Source organism: Columba livia, chromosome 15 (genome assembly GCF_036013475.1).
Source record: "Columba livia isolate bColLiv1 breed racing homer chromosome 15, bColLiv1.pat.W.v2, whole genome shotgun sequence".
In the NCBI taxonomy this organism is placed as follows: domain Eukaryota; kingdom Metazoa; phylum Chordata; class Aves; order Columbiformes; family Columbidae; genus Columba; species Columba livia.
In genome coordinates this window covers 9687060-9706707 of record NC_088616.1, presented here as the reverse complement: position 1 = coordinate 9706707, position 19648 = coordinate 9687060, and the positions used below count along the sequence as shown (strand labels likewise).

Sequence of the window (19648 nt, the reverse complement as noted above, 5' to 3'; positions counted from 1 at the left end):
CGAAATCCGGCAATTCAGGCATTTACTTCAAAGACTTTGATTGTCAAACTTCACGTTAGGAAGCCGTTAACTCTGTCTTGCCCTTTTCTCTCTTATCACAGAAAAGAGAGGGGAGTTTGCTCTAAGGCCACAACGACTTTATAGAGAAATATTAACAAAAAAGGAACAATTCACAGTTTAATAAAAACATAATATTGTGTAACTCAAGCGGAGTTTGGCTGATGGAAATTACTCAGCTCAGCTGTCTGAAAACCATGCTTCGTATAACCAAATGTGGCAGGGGGAAGGAGGCTGTGTCCATTTCAAACTTTCATTTGGGAAATGCTTTAAGCCCACCTGTCCCCTGGACTTGCAGCCACACTATTACACCTGCGCAGCAAGTCCCACACAGGCCGTCATTCACTCCAGTTTGTGCCCAGTTCAGAGGGCTTCCAGGCACATGTCACTGCTTGCACTTCATTCTTGATTCACTACATTTGGGAACTACTGGGACTGAAAGGTCGAGCCAAATTCAGCTTTTCCTTTCCTCTCAGAGGAGGCAGCTGTTTCTCACGGCACAGTGCTTGACCAAGAGGAACATGCACTGCCCAACATGCCCCCAGTTTCTAGTCTCTGAGAATCACCTTTGGCAATATTTGCTTTATGTAAAACACAGACAGAACTAAAGCCGCGCCAGCCCCGCTGCCCACCCGTCTCGCTGCTGCACAAACATGCAGTGGTTGCCTTTCGCCAGAGCCCGCCAGCCACGCTGTGCTGGAACTGCACAGGGAAATCACTGAACGGGACCCCCACCATCCACGTGTTGGATCCGTATCAGCACTTACACACCATGCAGTGAGTGCAAACAACCGAAGAATCGTCTCCCTCCCACACCCCAGCACGTAACACCTTGCTGCATTTCATTTGAGCTCTCCTGGGTGAATACACGTTACCAACAAATGCAATCAGTGAATAATAAATATTAATAAAGCATTTAATTGAAATCTTATTGAAAAGCATTTTCACCAGCACATCTGGCAAGAGGGCCTTGAACAAATGCTGTTTGCTTGCCAAGTAAAACTGAGGTAGAATCACAATTAGTCAGCAGAGGCTCAGGACCATACATCTGCAAACATCACTGCTCAAGTCTATGCTTTTCAAAGCACGTATTTAATAGATTAAAATAATTTGGGAATTCTGCCTAAGTTTCCCTTCTCTGGCCTTATAATTTCGGATCAGGTGCTGGTTATTTCCTAGCGGGCACACCACATGCCAGCAGACTCAGACACTGCTCCTGAGCTAAACCAGCAGCTGGCGAGAGCTTTCCCTCCAGCCTCTACATCCCAGGTCACGTCACCTATGGTTGTCAGAAAAATAGCTCTTTTAGATCAGTAATGGATGAAAGGGTTCATAAATATTGGTTAACTGTCATTCCCCTTCACGTAGTTTGACACTGATGGGTCTCTGCCTGCCTCTCTTTTCCTCTAAAGCATGACGATTAGCTGAGTCAGGAAAAAATCTACCCTTTTCCATCATGCCCTGATCCTATTCTTAAATACTAATTTGCCAAAGTGTAGTAATGTCAACCACAAAGACATTTACCCAGAAATAACATTTGCTTGGAAGACTCTAAGAACATGGCAAAAATCTGTATCCCTGGTTTACACTGGCCACACAGCATGAGGTGCCTCTAGAACACTTGGTTTCTGGGTGACAATTACAGCCGTTGTAAGAGCCAAGTGTGGGATTTAACAACCTTCCCTCTGGCTTTAAATACATGTCTCTAGTCTAAACTATTTTTGTTCTAGTCCTTAGTAATTTCCCATGCAATCCTTCATTAAGACGCATTGAAAGAAGAGACTGAACACTTTTTAGTATGCACTTCAGTGAGAATCTTTGCTGTAAATTCATCTGTGTATTCTTCCCAGTTGAAATCCTTGCACTAAGACGCTGGTTGGCATAAGAATTCTTTGGACGGTCTCCTCAGAGAACACACTGATAGGGAAATGTGAAGGATGTGCTCCCCCAGCAACCAGAGGACTTCATCCAGAACAAGGAAGATGGATTTCTATTGAACAGTCATGGGTGGAAGTGAACCAGAATTTTTGATACATGAAAAGAACATCCATTTGGATATACAAACGTCTTCATCTTGAAATTGATATCATTTTGCAACACGAAATCTTCCCTTTTAACTGACAGCCACTGTGATTTTGTAGTTCACAAATTCTCATTTATACTGAGAGCATGCAAAATACTTTTTCAAATATGTTCATTCTTTTACAACCTTGTTCCTAGCAATTCATCCAAGCCTAGTACAACAACATACTTCATTCATACAGAGATGTGGAGTAAGGCCATATGACTTAGGAAAAAATCACACTAAGGGGTAAATAAAAGAAACTTAAGGCAATCATTCTGTACAAGATTTGAAAGTGTTAGAAAAGCTACCCAGGCACAGTCTAAGGGGAGGAGCTGGCACGTAAAGGTAACAGGGTAAGCCAGGTTTCCCAGGAAGCCAGCCCCGCTGATCTCATTAGCAATGCCCACAGCACATCCCTGTCTGCTCCCCTAATGCCACCTGCTGGCAAATCGAAAGATCTTACTCTCTGTGTTGGCTGCTTGGGGGATTTATTGACACAGAGCACCACAGGGCCAAATATGATACTTGGGAAAGAAAAGACCTCATGGGCAATGCCTGTGGGGACCCTAAGGATTACAGACCCATCCACACATCCTCATGAAAGAGAACAGTTGACTGAAGATCTCCCAGATCCTTCATACCTGTACGTAACACACTCACCACCCTCTAGGGATGCTAGAAACATCAGCTAAGTGCCAGGGGATTTTCAAATAAGTGCAATCAACAAAGAACTTCAATTAATGCTGACATTGAGCTACTCAGAACAGGAGTAACTTTGGCCTGCTGGAATGGCCTGACAGATCAGACTTTTTTTTTTACAAAACAATCCTAATTCTAATTTTCATTTGCTCATGAGCACGACCAGCTACTAAACATCCTCAATTAGAATTTGCTCAAGTTGCTGCATTGGATCAACTCTTCCAGTTTCTCTGAATATATTTTTGCCCAAAGCAGTGAGTTTTCTTCTCCTTTGCCCTCTCTCTGACGAGGCAAGAGGGAAAAAGGGTATGTTACAGCTTTACATTCGCTCTCTGTCATGGAAATGTGGGAGGCAGACTTTGTGTTTTCCCTTCACAAATCTGCTTTTTCTGTACACAAACACCACTAATTACCTTCTCTTCATGTCTGAATATCAGAAAAATTAGCTATATTTAGCAGGCTGAATATAACATTAGGAGTAAGATAAGGCTTCGAAGCAAGACACAATGTCTTGTTCAAGAGAATCCAGCATTTCTCAAAGTGTAATGCTATCAAACAATTTGCTTATAGAGAGAATGAATTTGATTTAAATTTCTGCCATCCTTTCAATCTTCTGGCTTCTCAGCAGGAATCTTATAGAGGACAACATGAAAGACTTGTATTCTGTGCATGTTATTCCTTCTGCAGATACTACTCTTCTACATATACTACATACTCAAGCAGATAACAAATGACATAATCTGTTATCTTCATCATGTTGTATCCCTCCTTCCCTCCCCTGTTCTTGTGTCAAAAAAATACAGAGGGAAGGGCAGAGTGCAAGAAAGGTGAGACAGATTTGTGGAATTAAGAGATACCATGGAACCGGTGGGAGAGCAATCTGTTGACTAAATATGAGACTCTCAAAGGAAGAAAGCCTTAAAATGGTAAGTAGGACAGAAAAGATCATGAGAAGAGATACATATAAGCATGAAGAACTAAAGAAGAAAATAAATAACTCATTTTATAAGAGGAGAGAAGGTCTGCTGCTGACTAATCCTGCATCCAATCCTAAATACACCACCATATTGTACCTAAGACACCTCACACACAAAAGACCAACTGTCACTGCAAGTCTCCCTGTCCCATTTCTGAGGGAATTCCACTATGGAATTATCTGAGTTTGATTTACAAAGCCTCTACCTTAGGGAAACACTTTTAGAGTGGTTTTATTAAACCCCAGAAGAATGCCAGACAGTGGAAAACATTCCAACTAAAGTGAAAACTGTCAACATAATATAAAGCCAGTTCCCTGAATTTTTTTCTGATTATGAGGTTTCCATTAGAATTGTGCAGTGTATACTGTGAATATGTTACACCAGGCTGTGCTGGGTTATTTTTCCAAGTACATCAGTTACCACATTGTCATAAAAAAAGATCAAGTAGAGCTGAGAGATGAGGACATCCCACGATGGCACTCACCTCATCTCAAGCCATGACAGGTAAAACGTACATTTCAGGAAAGGGAGAACAGCCCTCATTCACATTCTAGAAGACACCAATGAGTGAGTTTTAGTTAGAAGTACTGTAATTATCCACTTTGCAATAGATAATTATCAGTGCTTCTAATTAAAAATAGGTAGTTGTACAGGACTTTGTAATTATGTGAGATAACCTTTGCATCAAAATAAGACATGGCCCACACCTCCACATTTATGTTGCATGGCCACATAGGTTCAGAGCATACCAAAAACTTTTCACCTCTAGCCCGCTACACCAAAAGTGGTGGTACAGACCTGTATGAATAGGACCATACTCCTTGTAAAATTTATTTCACGCAGGGAACTATCACACATGCATTAGCTTGGGTGACACAAATAGTATCTACAAGGAGAGTTTGCCAGGCTGGTTGCCATCAAGCATTTTCTAGTAGAAAGATCTAGATACTCTACAGAGATGACCAGCTATATAACTGAAGCTTCAACTACCTGGGTCAAGCCTATTTCAACAAATCCATTTGGCATCACTTTGAAGAATAGAGCCTCTGGGAACTGGCACTGCAGGTATTTCATTTAACCCCCTTCACAACAGTTTCTGTGGTCTCAAGCCAGTCTGCTTTCTGTGACAACCTCCTCACTCAGGTGCCCTTTAGCTTGGCCAGGTGGCCAACCATAACCCAGGCAGAGAAATCCCAGGCAATCACTTTCCTACATAATCCCGGATTTCAGAGGTATGAGTGAAAGCACCTGTGCCAGGGAATGATCTGGGCGACTGTCAACATAAAAGTTATGCAGTGAATTACTTGATGAGAACCAGAGCTACACTTTCCAATCAACAACTTGTTCTTCATTCTCTGTCTAGGCTGTTCTCAGGGCTAATCACTCTGGTGGTTTCATACCCAGAGTGAACCTGGCCTTGTGTGCTTATGGCCATTCCTTCAGTTTCTACGTAATTTGTCTCCTTGCTTCAGCACAGCGATAGGAAAAGATAATGATTGCTTCAAGACAGCGGCAGAGCAAGGTGATGAAGGAATGTGGATGGGAGGTGTTACCATGGCAACAGGGAGACAGAGCTTTCCAGGTTTGGGAAAGCAAGTGAATTTTTCAGCACACTCCAAATGCCCAGCTTTGGTTCTGCCCGAGCTCTGAGCAGCTCTTGAGACTTTGAGGTGGGATCCGAGGGTTAAAACAGCATCTGGCCCCAGGGAGCTGTTACATTATAGCAAAGGTAAAGGATAAGGAGCAGCTGAGCAAATCACAAAGAAATTCAAACTGGTGATCAGGTCAACATCTTCAGCACAAATTCACGCTACTGAATTTTGCAGCAGATCCATTATGTTTGAGAATAACTTGTAAAAATCTCATTCCTGTCCTCTTCTGAAACAAAATATTTAATATCACTTTCCCAAGCACTGGCTACATTTGCAATACATATGCCATGGAGGCACCCTACAGTCAGCATTGCCTTCCCAAAACCAACTCCAAGAAGTAAGAGCAATACATGACAACAGCCATGGAAGTATCACATTAAAAGCAAGGAATACAATAGGTCTGTGACTAATAAAGAGCATCTCCTTTAACAGTATTAGCTTTGCCCCTTGTGCTTGGTACACGTTTTTGAGGTGAACAGCACAGGGTGTGGGACGTGCAGACAAGCTACACATGATTATGGCGCAGCACAGTTAGACTCTACCAGACAGAACAGTGATGATACATATTACACACACCAGCTATCATTTACATTAACTGTTGTTCCTGAAGAGCATAAGCACAGAGAAGGCCAAAACCAGACCCCCAGTTTCCCCACTAAAGTTACCAGAAGATCAGATATAATGTCTGACCAGCTAATGTGGCTATACTGTAAAAGGGAGCATCATTTTTCATTTAAACGTATAATGAACCAGAAAGAAGGCAACAACGTTTTTCTGAGTTACGATGAAAAACTCACTGTGAGGGTGAGTGTATGTGTGTGCTTAAATATAAAGAAGCTGTTAAAGAATGAACCACATGAACTCTGCAAGTTGGCAGAAGATTTACAGAGAGGCAAAGCTGCCAATTTGCAGAGATCACCTCCTGGGGCAGGCAGTCTACAGCAGTTATAATTTCTGAAAGACACTGTGGGAGTGCTATTAGAGGGAAGTGTCATTTGGAGTAAAGGAACAAATTGCAAAAAATTGTATTGTAGTATGTAGGTCTGCTGTCTCTTCTGGTCAATACAAATACATTTTTGAGGAAATAATGGTCGTTCTAACGTCAAAGTAAAGGCTGATAATAACAGCAAGAAGATGCAAATCTTTCACCTGAGGGTCACGATACAGCTGACAATGACATAATCCCTCCCCCTGCTTCTCAGGGAAGCTGAGCATGACAGATAATCTCACACTGGTTTTTGGAGGAGTAGATAAATTCACCTGGTGAGCCATGAAGACCCTTGTGGAGGCCACAACAGTTTCTGCAGAACGTCACATCACAGCTGCAGTCATCTGCACTGTGTAGTTTGTTTCTGACTCCCTCCACAACCAGACCTCAGCAGCACCCAGAAAACAGACCAAACTGCTTTTGAAATACAAAACAACGGTTTAGGAGCAGGAGGCTCATGGTATCGACCCACCACCAGCAGTGCCCAGGGAGGCATGCAGGCTGCTGGTCACATCCAACAGAAGCCTGCAGATACACTGTGCTATTCCAACCCAAACACAGCCTGCCTCTGGCCCACAGCTCACCTGGGGCAGGGAAAAACAAACCACTCCAAACCTGTAGCCATATAGTACTTTGCACTTGTGGGATGAGGAGCGTTAAAGGACTGAATTGATCCCTTCACCCAGTGACAGCGAACACAGCTGGGATCTCCAAGTTTTCCAGAAGCAAAGGATGCTCCCTCCAAGCCCTCCCATAAACAATTAGAGCAAACGCCCCTCACCACATTTTGTTTGCCTCCTCAGGTGCTCTCAACTGTGCAAATCCTGTGATGGAGTCTCTACGCGCTTTTGCGGCAAACTCTACAGATGCAAGCACCCTATGAACATCACATACTCAGAGAAGCTGTTATCAGAGGCACACGGTACATTCCCAGGCACCTTACACATCAGACTATTGCAGGCTCTGGGAGAACAGATATATGTTTAACCTCTCATTTCCCATATCTGGCCTTTGATACATTCCATTTGCTGGTACGTGTGTAATACAGCTGGGGAATGGCCACTGTCAGCTTCAGTCAAATATGCAGGAAAAAGAGTCTGTTTCCTGAGAGGACACAACTTCAGCCACTGATCTAAGGTGGGGTAAAACCTGGAACAACAGACTTGTCTCAGCCAGATGATAGGGAGACATTTCTTCTACGTGAGCCCTAATGTGCCTCTGGGAAAATGAGAGGACACAGGTGGAGCAGCTGTAGGTAAATGGATATCATCACTAGCTCTGTATCTCCCACTTAAACTCCAGAGAGCTGTTTTCTAGCTCTGTATTAACTCCCATGAAGACTGAAATTACATGGATTGAACTGTTACAAGCAAGCTTATCAGAAATAACTCCCATCATACCTGAAATGATGACTTTCTTAGACAAGCAGAGAACTCCTCTCCCCTTCCTGTATCACCTCAAATGGTAATCCTACAATTTAGCAGCTGATAGCACTTGTGGAAGCACCTGTTTTCACTTATAAAGTGCTCCCTGACAGTTCCTGCACTCTCATTAAGAGCATGTTTATATTCACAGTGGGACAGGTACCTCCTAAAATGGCAGGTTAATACACTGTCAGACCTTTCTAAATCAAGATTTCACTTTTCCTTATTCAAATCTCAGTCCTAAAGGGGATTTTTTGTTAATAGGAGTTTGGATCATAATAATGTGGTGACTGCAGCCAGATGGTCTGGCAGGAGGATTTCAATCGGCATACTCAGCGGTTTCTTCACTTACACGTTGCAATCACAGGAGGGAATGTTACTGTGCTGTCAAATGTATACATTTTGGGTAGGATACAGGTTAGGTAACACAATCCGAAACTAAACACTATAGATCGGTGTTGGCCAGCAGCAGCATTAGCATCAGTTTATCTCAAGTTCTATTACACTTCAGGCACATCTATACCTCAAACCAAGGACGCTGCAGGGATGGCTGAACAAGTAGCCACCAACCAGGGTCCAAAACCAGAAGCCAAATAACGGCATCAGCATGGTGCTGGGCCCTGCTGACTGCAGCTGATTTTAACCAAAGGGGTACCACAATCCACCCTGACTCTCCCATGTTTCAAGCCACTGTTAGTCTGCTTAGCAAGGGGAGGGGCACTGATGAGTGGGTTCCTCACTTCTCCAAGCCAGGCCGCTTGGTAGCACTGCAGTGGTCACCAGGCTTGCCAGGATGCAAGGATCGTTCCTGCCAAAGACTTCCCTGCAGCAAGACCATGCTGAGGATTAACACTTGCTAGACTTTATCCCTACAGCTTCGAGCTGCTGTCTCCAGGATGCACCACTGGCTATTACTGATGCTATGGCTTTCCTCCCACTGAGGATCACTGGACCAAAGATGCCCTTGTAATGGCTGTGCTACAGAAGAAGCCCTACAACTGTCCTCAGCACGGTGAGCAGAGGAAGCAGTCTCTCTACAGTTTGGAAAATAGCCAAGGAGCAAACTCCTAGGGAGCCCTTGGAGACTATGAGGTATTACAGTGGCAAAATGCAAGCAGAACGATGAAGTTTTGGTAAGGACAGGGGATGGGCAAAGAGGTCCAGAAAGTACTTTCTGGAAACTGGTCTGCAAAACAAAGAGCATGGACAGATGGATGGAACTGGGGAAAAGTTTATCAGTTCTAGTTTTGAACCTGATCTCCATTCCTAACCTCTATCCATGTGGCGATTATGAACATCGACTGCGAGGCACCAGGAGACTCCACTCTGCAGCAGGAACCTGACCAAGCCATTGCCTAAGGAGGGCTGGAGGTGTGAATACCTTCAACCTGAACAAATAGCTGGTCCCCAGGTGCTTCAATAGCTCTTCAGCTGGGATGAAAAAGGAGAAAGCCAGACTAGCACTGAGTCACATTCACAAACAAAACTATTGATACTGAATACATTTCTTAAATGCCTCACTAGCTGTTCCAGATGATACCACGACAGCAAATCAAAGTAAAATAGAAACTACCGCTATTCAACTCTTCTGTGCAACTATCACCCTCTGTCTTGCTACAGAAAAAGAAACAAACACCAGCATTTCTGTTTCGGGGAAAACCACAAAAAAGTGAAAGGAACCAAACAGAACAGATAGAGGCAAACTCTGCCATGCACTCTTCAAGAGTTTGGGAGCTTAACGTGGAACAACCACCTACTGAAAGCAGAATCACAAATCATAAATTTTCTTTTTTCTGCATTTTCTTTCAATTTATCTTAAAATCCTACCGATCACCTCGGCAGACAAACACACTGCTAGCAGCTTCACTTTACTATAGGGATCATCTCCACCTCGAGCTGACAGAGGTAAGCAAATGTTTTGCTTTTACAGTTCTTTGGAAAATCCTGTAGATCAAAAGGAAAATTCCAAGCTGAGGGTGCCCTCAAGACATAAGGCAGCAGAAAAGCCTCAGAAGGGGCTCACTACAAACTGTTCCCACCAAGTGCTGCAGCAACACTTTCAGGGCTGCCAAACAGAAGTCTGGGCTGAGCACCCAAATGCCCGATGGTCCAGACTCCAGCTTGTTCAGTGAACACAGAGGTCAGACCAGCAGAGAGATGTGCTTTCCATCTCATGGCCTTCAACCCACCCTCATATTCTGTGAACTCTAGGCCTCGGGAAAAAAGCAGAAATTCTTCAATTTAAGAGCCTGATGTCCAATCTTTGCCGGCCCATGGGCAGTAGCACTGAGCCAGTAATTGATGAACTGTTGCTGCCTGTAACAACTTGCTTTCTCTCCCTCTTAACGCAGGCAGTGGCACCAGCAGCAGCTTCCGATGGCCACAGGCAGGGGCTGACACCAGGAGACTGGGAGGACATCTGGGTGGGAGGCTGCAAGTTCTTTTTCACAGCACTAAGTTAAGGAGGAGGATGATCTGTAAAGGAGTCAGCCAGGGACAGAACAATTTTCACAGAGCAGTTATGAAAAATGCACTATAGCTTGGGAGGAAAAAAAAAAACCCAGAAGCACGAAACTATCTCCCAGCTCCTCCTGCCTTTCCTGCACAATTCCCAAGGCACACACTGCTGGCCGCCCTTCCCCTTCCAGTTCGAAATCCGCCTCCAGGTCAGACGACACGAGGGTGCAGCAGAGCTGCTCGCTGGCTGAACTGATTCCTCCCGGCCTTCGAGCTGACTTCTTGACTTTGCTTTATTCAGTTAGTGCCTGTGACTATTACGGCACAGTTACTATGTGTATTCTTTTTTGATCTAAACTTCTCGATGTAATGGTGAATTTAGGCTACTTGATAGGGGAAGAAAAAAAAGAACAACAGCAAATAATTTTATTCTTAGAGAAGAATTTATTTGCAGGAGAAGAAAGCTGGTAAATTGCTGCCATTTTACTGTTTCGTTTGAATAATTTTCTGTAGGCGAATTTCTAATGCCTCGTGTATCAGGAGGGGCAGCTGCTCCTTCTTCCCGATGGGTATTATGGTACAAGGCACTGATACAATTTGGGAGATGGACTATTGACTGTTGTGAAATGATGCTGAAAATGATGCAATCAATTTAATACTCTAATGGCCTAAGGAAAGGAGGGGAAACTTTCTGGGCATTGTTTGACCTGCCTTATGAGAGGCTGAAAATCCTGTTCTGAGTAATCAGAAGATGGATCTCATTTTATACAACTTTTTTTTTTTTTAAATTCAGTAGCTGCAGGAGGAAGAACTGAATCTCAATTTATAATTCTAGTTCCTTCCACTATTATTCAAAATGAATGAAGATGACAGCCTTCGTTCCAAAACCCAAAGTGCTTCATGCCTTTAGATGACCTTCAAGAGAACTGCAAGATAGTCTGACTATAGTCAAAGCTTTTCTGGCTTAATTGGATCTTGTAGAAATGTGCTATTTTATCAAATATTTTATGGCAATGAAATAATTTGAACTTTTCTTTCTTAAAAAAATACATATAAAATGAGATGGCTGTATGGTAGAATAAAGGGAGACATCAATTCAGTTCCCTGTTCTGACCAAGTTAGAGATATCTGGGATGAAAATAAGACCTAAGCACAAGAACCTCTGTGTGTGAGAAGGGGAGAGAGAGTGCACACATGCATCTTGGTGTCCCCCGTAAAACTGGGCTTTCAGCCTGAAAATATAAGTTATGGCAATTCCATATTTACAGAAAAAGGGTTCATGTTGCTCCACAGCAGAATTAACATGCATTTCAAAACCTGCAAAGCTGCTGAAATTGGAACTGCTGCCCTTTCGTCAATGAAATACTGACAGCAGAAAAGAGGGAAATTGTCACATCCTCCTGATCAATACAGGTTGCTTCAGAGAGTCTGCTGCAGAAACAATCATTTTTGTTGCATCATTCTGTACAACTGATGCCAAAGATCATGTTCCTCTTTAAAAACAACAAAAATAAATCTCATAGGAAAACTACAAAAGCTAAGTTTTACCTCACATCCCGTGAACAGACATTCTATGGACACATTCAAAATAGGCATCCTTTAAACAAACCAGCCCTAAGTTCAGAATATTGTTGGCGTTGAATATTGCTGAAGAGCTCCTGAGCAGCTGCAAGGCCTCTCCCGAACCCCAGCCCCGGCAACACTACCGGGATGGCACTGGCATTTCTCTGGTTATTGTATCATGAATTATACCTTTGTAACAGGTTTCTGACCCCAGGCATGTTAACCTGAGCTGCTCTCAACCACAGCAAGGTTCAGGGAGCAATTCTAATCCGAAGTTTGTTTGCCTGCATTAGCTTGGTGCTGTCTGTAACAGAAAGCTTGGACATAAAGGTATGGGACTAAGATTCATGAGATTTCAACTCTCAGTTCCACTACAAGTTTCCTGAGCAGGTAATTTAATTTTATTAGAGCTTTTACCTACTCTAAGCATAGCCTAACTGCTTAAACTGTAAATTACCAAAGAGCAGGACCATTTTACGCTGTGTACCCCAACAGCTGGCAGAGAGGCTGGACTCCAGGGCAATATTGCATTACGAACATTAACATACCGAGCAAGTTCCCCCCGACCGGGCACTTCTCCCAGTGTTTCACTGGCAGTCACAGCCCGAGCACGCAGAGAGATGCTCTGAACAAGAAGACAGGCTCACAGCTCTAGGAAACTGCTCGTCGCATGAGGCCGTGCAAGGGAAATGTCCAGGACTGGATGGAAATTTGCTGGTTCAGCCTCCCTCCCCTGTATCCACCATATACTCCCTTTATAAGGAGCCTTCAGGATAAACAATGCCTTGACATTTTTGATTAAACGCTTTTCAAGCTCTTAAAGTCCCTAGCAAGCAAGTTAGCTTGGTCTGTGATATTGCATTATACAACAAAAATGACTGATTGAAACAAACCTTTTCCCCTTTCACTCCACAGCTCTTTCCACGAGTATTTTGATTCTGGCAAGAAGTATGACATTATTGATTTGCTCTGCACTGTTTGGTCTGGAGCCTCATCTGCAAAAGCATTATTCTTTATTGCTTCAATAATTTCACTGAGTGCAGAGAACTCCATTGTATTTTTTTTTACTTAGTGTTTAGTGATTCTTTAAATTTTTTATGTGCTCTGAAACTGAATATCAGCCATTTTCAGAAATGCACTGGAAAGTAACCAGAAATTCAGATGTCTCCATAGATATGGAACAACTACTTCTGCTGATCCAAAGCTCCCCACAGAGGTTGTGCTCGGACTGGGACACTGATAGCCCACTGCATTAATGCTAGACTTGTAGTGATAAGGAGGACTGGGCAGGGAAAGGAAATGGGTTCTGAACTCAGGACAGCACCAAACTCTGTGCTGAAATGGCTCCTGGTCAGCAGAAGTAAAAGTTGTGTTTGATGCCTGAGCCAGACCCACAGCAGATCCCAACAACAGGTCTCATTTGACCTTCATTTGACCCCTTTTCACCCCCCAGCCCTCTGTGCTCATGGTGATGGATGCACAGCAAATTCCAGACCACTGAAAGATCCAAGGGTGCCTTGAGCGTACATCTTCAGATTTCCAGCTGTGGATCTGCCTGTGCAACCTGTGAGGAACTCTCTGAATTCCCTGTGTGGAAACTCTCTGAATACAGAATTTGCACTTTGACAGAGCATGGAGTCCGGTTGTCAACTGTCCCCTTTGGTCTCCACATCAAGGCAGAAGTTTCATGAGAAGTCAAGACTGCAGCTGATGCAATGATAGCAAAGGTTGCCACTTGCTTGCTCAGATAGAGGAACTTAGGATAACACCTTAAAAACCCTGCATGATATAAGCATCTTCTGCTCTTTGAGAGGTGAATTGTAAACCAAATTGGATTGGAAAATGGGTGCTGGGGGAACCAGCATTTACAAAACCAGGTTAAGAGGCATTTGTCCCAGGAGTCACTCCCACATGGACGAGGTAACAGACTGACCCTGGGCTCAAACCAGCCGAGGGCTGCAGGGAAAGGCAGCGCTGCAGCACACTCAGACTACGGGAAGCCAAACAAAACACACATAAAATGTGACACGACTTGAAGGAGCTTTGTCCAGTGGTTTTATAACAGGCCAAGATCTACCAGAAGAACCACTGATCACTGCTTATTGTCACAGGCTGTTTCCTTGTGTTTCAGGTACATGCCATAACCCAGCCTGCAGGCTGAGGACTAAAGCAATTACAGTAAGACAGAAAACCTCCCACTCTCATTAGAAATGTGAATGAGCTGTGATCTTCACATTAAGTAGCATTTTAAAGTTTCCAGGATACCGCAACACACAGAGTTATTTAGCAGCCTGAAAAGGTCACATCTACTCTGCCTCCCACCACTGTTTACAGAGCGCAGTAGGAATCAAAAACAATAGGTCATGCATTTTCATGCTATAGATTTTAGGGAAACAGAAGCTGGAAAAAAGAATGTGTTTGCAAAATAAGAGAACTGAATGGGTCAAGCGGACGGCCAACGCATCCTCCATCACCTGAAAGTTCCCTTTCAATGGTCTTAAGAGGAACACTGAACATTTTTCACATCCGAGAAATTATACTCAAGCCTTGAATATTTATCCAAGAATGAATCCCTAAACTAAGATTTCATTATATACAACATCTGCCCAGAAGCCATTTTGCACTTCAGTCTTACTTGATGACGACAGAAGTTATCAGCTTCATGTGAGGTGTCAGGCAGCAAGTTTGTAAAACTGAAATCCCAAAGCTTCTCTTTGTCAAGATGCTAACTTGTCTATTTTGGATAGCAAAGGGTGTTCCAAAGAAAAGGACAATATTATACCCAAAGATATTACACCATGACACTTTAAAAGCCTTATATCAGATTTTGTGACACTTTTCCCGTGTAGAAGATCAATATCTTTAGAGGAAGGAGAACACTATAAAATGTGCAATTCTGCAAGTATATACTGAAACTCCATATATAAAACCTTTCCACTTTTTCTGTCTCTCTGAGCAGCTGGATGATCTGATGCAACGTAACCGACTCATTCCCATAGCCACTACCTCCGACTGTATTTCCACGCAAGGTGGAAGCAGAACATTGTCCTAATAACCAATCTTATTCACTTCTAGAAGTGCTTCACTAACCACCCCCTTCTCTATTTCAAAAGTAAGAGATCTCTCTTCAGAGCAATGGAAATTCTGTCCCAAATAAGCAACTCTGCCATGAAAGCACACAGACCTGATCCTGCTTGAACGCGCAGAGCCTGGACCGCCAGTGTAACGCTGGTCCCCCAGCATGGCTCCACCACATCCCTCCCTTCAAAGGCACACACGGAAAGGTGCTACGGAAAGGTTCAGAGCAAAGCTACATTAAAACACTAACTTCTTGTTTTGTATGAGCGAAAACTGGGTCAGCTCCATTCTCTGCACCCGTGAAGAATTAGGCTCAAAAATAATTTTGTCATGTTTTTAAAGATTGTCCCAGTGGTTTAAAACCCATCTCTTTGGTTGTGCATTTATTAACCTTATTTAAGAGACTTTTCAGTACTTCTAATCTGCACATCTGTTCAGTGCAACAACAGGGCAATTACGGAAGCAATTTCAAAAGATACCTCTAGTATTTAGGACTGACGGATTCTTGCAGGTGACAGCTGTTTCTTCAGGCTGCCAAGTCTGCAGCAAGGTTTGTATCACACCCAGGACAGCTCCGGGAAACAACACACGAGCCACCAGTCACTGCAGAGGAGACTTGGTCAGTGAATAAACCATCACATGGTCCTGCCAGGGTGGAGGGACGTTCTCACCTCACCTCCAGCACCGCAAGCTCTGTGGCACCATCTTCCTCACACACCAGCACTTCTATGCTTTCTGGACACATAAAACACATCCTCTCTTCCAGACACATTTGCCACATGCAGCATCCTTCCAAATGACACTGGGAGAAATTAAAAGGGGAGGTGCAAAGGGGGAGGGTATTATTTTTGTCTTATTCGTAGCTTTATGAATTTAGCCTAAGCCTTTAGTTTAAAGGCTACACTTCTGCTGATTTCAAGGAAATTTGGGCCAACTTAAATAGTGGTGGTTTTGTGGTTTTTTGTTTTGTTTTTAATTAACACCTAAATTTCTCTTTCAGCTTTTAATGCAAACCATCTTGATAACAGCTGGATACTAAATGTCATCCTGCAGGTCATCAGCCACCATTGGACTAGGTGGGCTTCTCTGTCCCCAACCCTGCTTATACTGTATTGAAATATGAACTTTAAGAGCTTCTCTCCGATTGACTGATCAAACTTTTCTTTGCTGGGTGAGCTCAGGCTTTTAATTCTGTATCAGAAACAGGTTAAGTCCTCAGCTTGTTGTGAATAAACTAAGTTTACTGAAATATTGTAAGAGGGTCTTTTTGAAAGAGTAAGAGCAAATCACCTTCTCTGTAAGTAAACAGGTAGACTTCCTACGAAATACTGAACATTTACTGCTTTCATTATTCCAGTACAAAAAGTGTGATTTAAGTAAGCTTTCTAAGCTAACAGGTCAGTTTGAAGGTCCACATAAAGCTCAGATGTTGTAATGTTCCCACATCTAATTTAATAGTTATCACTACTGCAAATATTGTTCACAGGTTATTTTTGATTTTGGATTTGTAAGTCAAAGGAACTAATCTTCTCATTGTTTGCAAAGTATAACCTCTCCACAAGGGCAGGTCTGGTACCTAATATATTTAGCAAAGACTGAAATACAGAGTGAAGTTAGGTGGGAATTTTCCTCTCTCTTTGTTGCCATTTTCCCGATGGCATTTCCCCCCCATCCTAACCAGTACCAGCTGCAGGTAGCTACCTGTCAGACTCATCCCTAGAGGCCTCACTGCTGCCAGTCACAGAAAGCTGCCTTCATTTGTTCACTGCTAGGTCCTGTAAAAAAGCACAGCTCCACAGCCAGCAGCAGCATCCCTTCAGAATACAACCAGCAATACAGTGGCTTTGAAAGCTCTTGCCTGACTTATTTTACATGGCTCAGAGTACACACTTTCCTTGCTATTTCAGTCTGCTTTTAAAATGAGGAAAGAAGATAAATAAATTACTAATGGTGGACTATATAGGGGACCTGTTTTACAGGAACACAGAAAATCACTGCACAGCACTGCAGAATAATACAGCCATTCTGCTCTCTCACACCAGCATGTCAGTTGACTGAATTCACCATTTATTTTTCCATTTGCATCATCTGAAATGAAGCAGTGTATTAATGTGCTTTGTCAAATAAGAAAGATCTGTTTAGCACCTCAATAAAAAGATGAGGCATGTGTTGACTTCTGAATTGTGTATGCAGGTAGCGTTCGGTATTTCCGCCTGCTCTGCAGCAGGAGGGCAGGCTGGGGCCTCTCCTCTCTATCCCCTGCCAAAAAATCTTCTCTAGCAGTTGCTCATTTCTTATAGAAGCTCATTACCTTTAATAAGACAGAAACAACATCAATAGACCACAGTGAGCAGATTTGTCACCCTCTTTGCCAGCCAGTTTTCCCTACAGCCTCTCCTAATTTTGTTGGTTTTCCCCAGTAAAGGACAGCAAATCAACAGCAGCCCTTGGATTTATTTTTTCTGACCCTTAGAATACTATTTTTAAGAGGGTCTGCTTTCACAAGTTCCATTCATTCCCACCACACTTGTGCTTTTATTCACAAGTATAGCACAAGTCCCTTCTCCCTCTACATTTCAGTTCTACTCCATGTGCCCCTTAGTTAGGAAGAGGTGCCAAGTGTTACATTTTCCATGGCTAAATATTTTAAGAAGTCTGTATTCCACCTAGCCAGGCCACACGGATCAATCCAAACCAGAACCTCACTCTTTTGAATGGTCTCTGTTAAGAAAACAAGAGCCAGAGACCACTAAGGTGGCACGGGGCACTTTGAGCGCAGCGCTCTGGGGCTGGGACAGCCTGTTCTGCTTGGACTTCAAATTCAGTAAGGGGACCTGCGCCCTCGATCAAAACCCTTTACAGTCATTTATACTGAGCTGATCTCAGAAGAGTAACAGCTAAGGCACAGCTATGCTGGATGATAGATACAGTGAGATATTCCAGGATGTTTTCCTTTATTAATTTTCTTCAATAAGTTTGCCTGTTGGTTTGAAGCAACTGAACCATTTTTTAATGTAGGGTCAAATGAGAAGATTACCATGTTTTCTGTAAACAGTTTGTGTGTGTTTACTGCACCTCTAAGTCCTTACTACATTTAGGTAGTGTTACAGCCATCTACCAATGTCTGACCTTCTGTCTGGATTTGTGAAGGACCATAAATCTGGCAAATGATCCCAGACCCATTTTTCTAGAAAAAAGTCTAATTTTATTTTCAGATATTAGTGCTGATTCACACAGTAACTGAATTTTTAAAAGCACATTTTCAGATGTTTCTATCTTACAAGTGTTTTTAAATTCAAGAGCTTCATCCACACTGGAAAAACATTCAGAGGATACAGACAAAAAAGGGAATATGAATTAATGAGAGTTCAGTTCGTGACAGAAGCTGAGCATCTGCTGAGCACACAGATCCAGTTTCCACTGTGAAATAAATAAAAATCAAACCCTAAATTAAATCAATTTGTATTACAGGCACTCAGAACCATTCAGGCCTGGGAATCTGTGATCTAACTTTAACATAAAGATAACACTAAAGGTGTTCAGAGTTAACTGCTGTAAGCAGCTTTTCACATGAGTCTTAACATGACTGTGGCACTAGCACTAAGGATGCTGGCACCGCTTCAGAGAAAGCGGGAGCTGCCTGTTACCTGTAACCCGCCTCATGCCCAGTTTTGATAAAGGACTCAGGATATTTCACAGTATCCCATACCACAAATAGATAAAAGTACTGCTATTAAATGCAGCTGTTTTCAGGCAATCGGGCAATATACACCATCACTAATTGATAATCAAAACTATGAGCAGTTAAGGTCCAAACCAAAATCTATCACATGACTGAAACAGCACAGGAGGGTAGCTAATAGCAAACTGCAACAGTACTACAGCACTAATGCAGTGCAATCCTATGGGAATAGTGAAGCCCCTGGAATGGGAGGAGAATTTATAAGCCAGCTGATACAACTGTAAATCATCACTGTAAGTGGGGCTGCAGGTATGAATTGCGCTGAAGAACCAGAAAGTGGCAAAACCCCATCATTCAGTCCATTATTTCCTTTCCCCTCCCATCTATTCCCCTTCCCAATTTGATTTGCTATCAAATTTCTTGCAAAAAGCCATGTCCTTTTCCATCTACAATTCTCTTCTAGCTAGCACTAACTCTTTGGTATGAGAATTGCATTCTTGCTTCTTCACTGCCTTTAATAATAGGCAAGACTAATTAACTATTTTGTAACAGATTAATTTCTAATTAGAAAACAACAAAGAAACAGTGCATGCCATCTTGCCAAAAAGAGAAGTTAGCAGCAAATACGATGATAAGTTGACACGGCCAGGGACAGGGTCACAATTTAGAGTAATTTTTATTACCCTTCCTTAGTTAATCAACAATGACTACCAATTAATATGTAAAATGGATCCAAGAGCTCTACAAAGGTATACTACTGTCATCTGGATTGGGTCAGAAGCAAGAAGCTGAATCAAGTAACTTTTTTGTGAAGGTTAGAAAAATCTCACCTGAGCCACAAAATGAAGATAAAGTACTGAAATGTCAGCTGGACTGGGAGACCCTGTTCTTTGCAAAATTAAATAACTGCAGGCTTCAGTGAATTTTTAAGTGACTAAATTGGGCCTACTTCAGTACAGTTCTCCACTTCCAGTCTGCACTTCTTTACTTAGCTGTTCCTCCGACT

At 42.8% G+C, this 19648-nt stretch overlaps 1 protein-coding gene across 13 annotated transcripts in view; it reads right to left on the bottom strand.

The window, feature by feature from the left end:
* The window catches only part of LOC102088507 (acyl-coenzyme A synthetase ACSM4, mitochondrial), a 164663-nt gene that overhangs the window by 30397 nt on the left and 114618 nt on the right, over nt 1-19648 (bottom strand). Inside the window, exons 15-16 of one of the 13 annotated variants that reach the window (XM_065031043.1) lie at nt 15637-15762; nt 15440-15563 (exon numbers count right to left, since the gene is read on the bottom strand). The exons of the other annotated variants lie outside the window; for them this stretch is intronic. The gene's annotated coding sequence lies outside the window, so the exon portion shown is untranslated. The remainder of the gene's footprint in view (nt 1-15439; nt 15564-15636; nt 15763-19648) is intronic. 13 annotated transcript variants of the gene reach the window in all.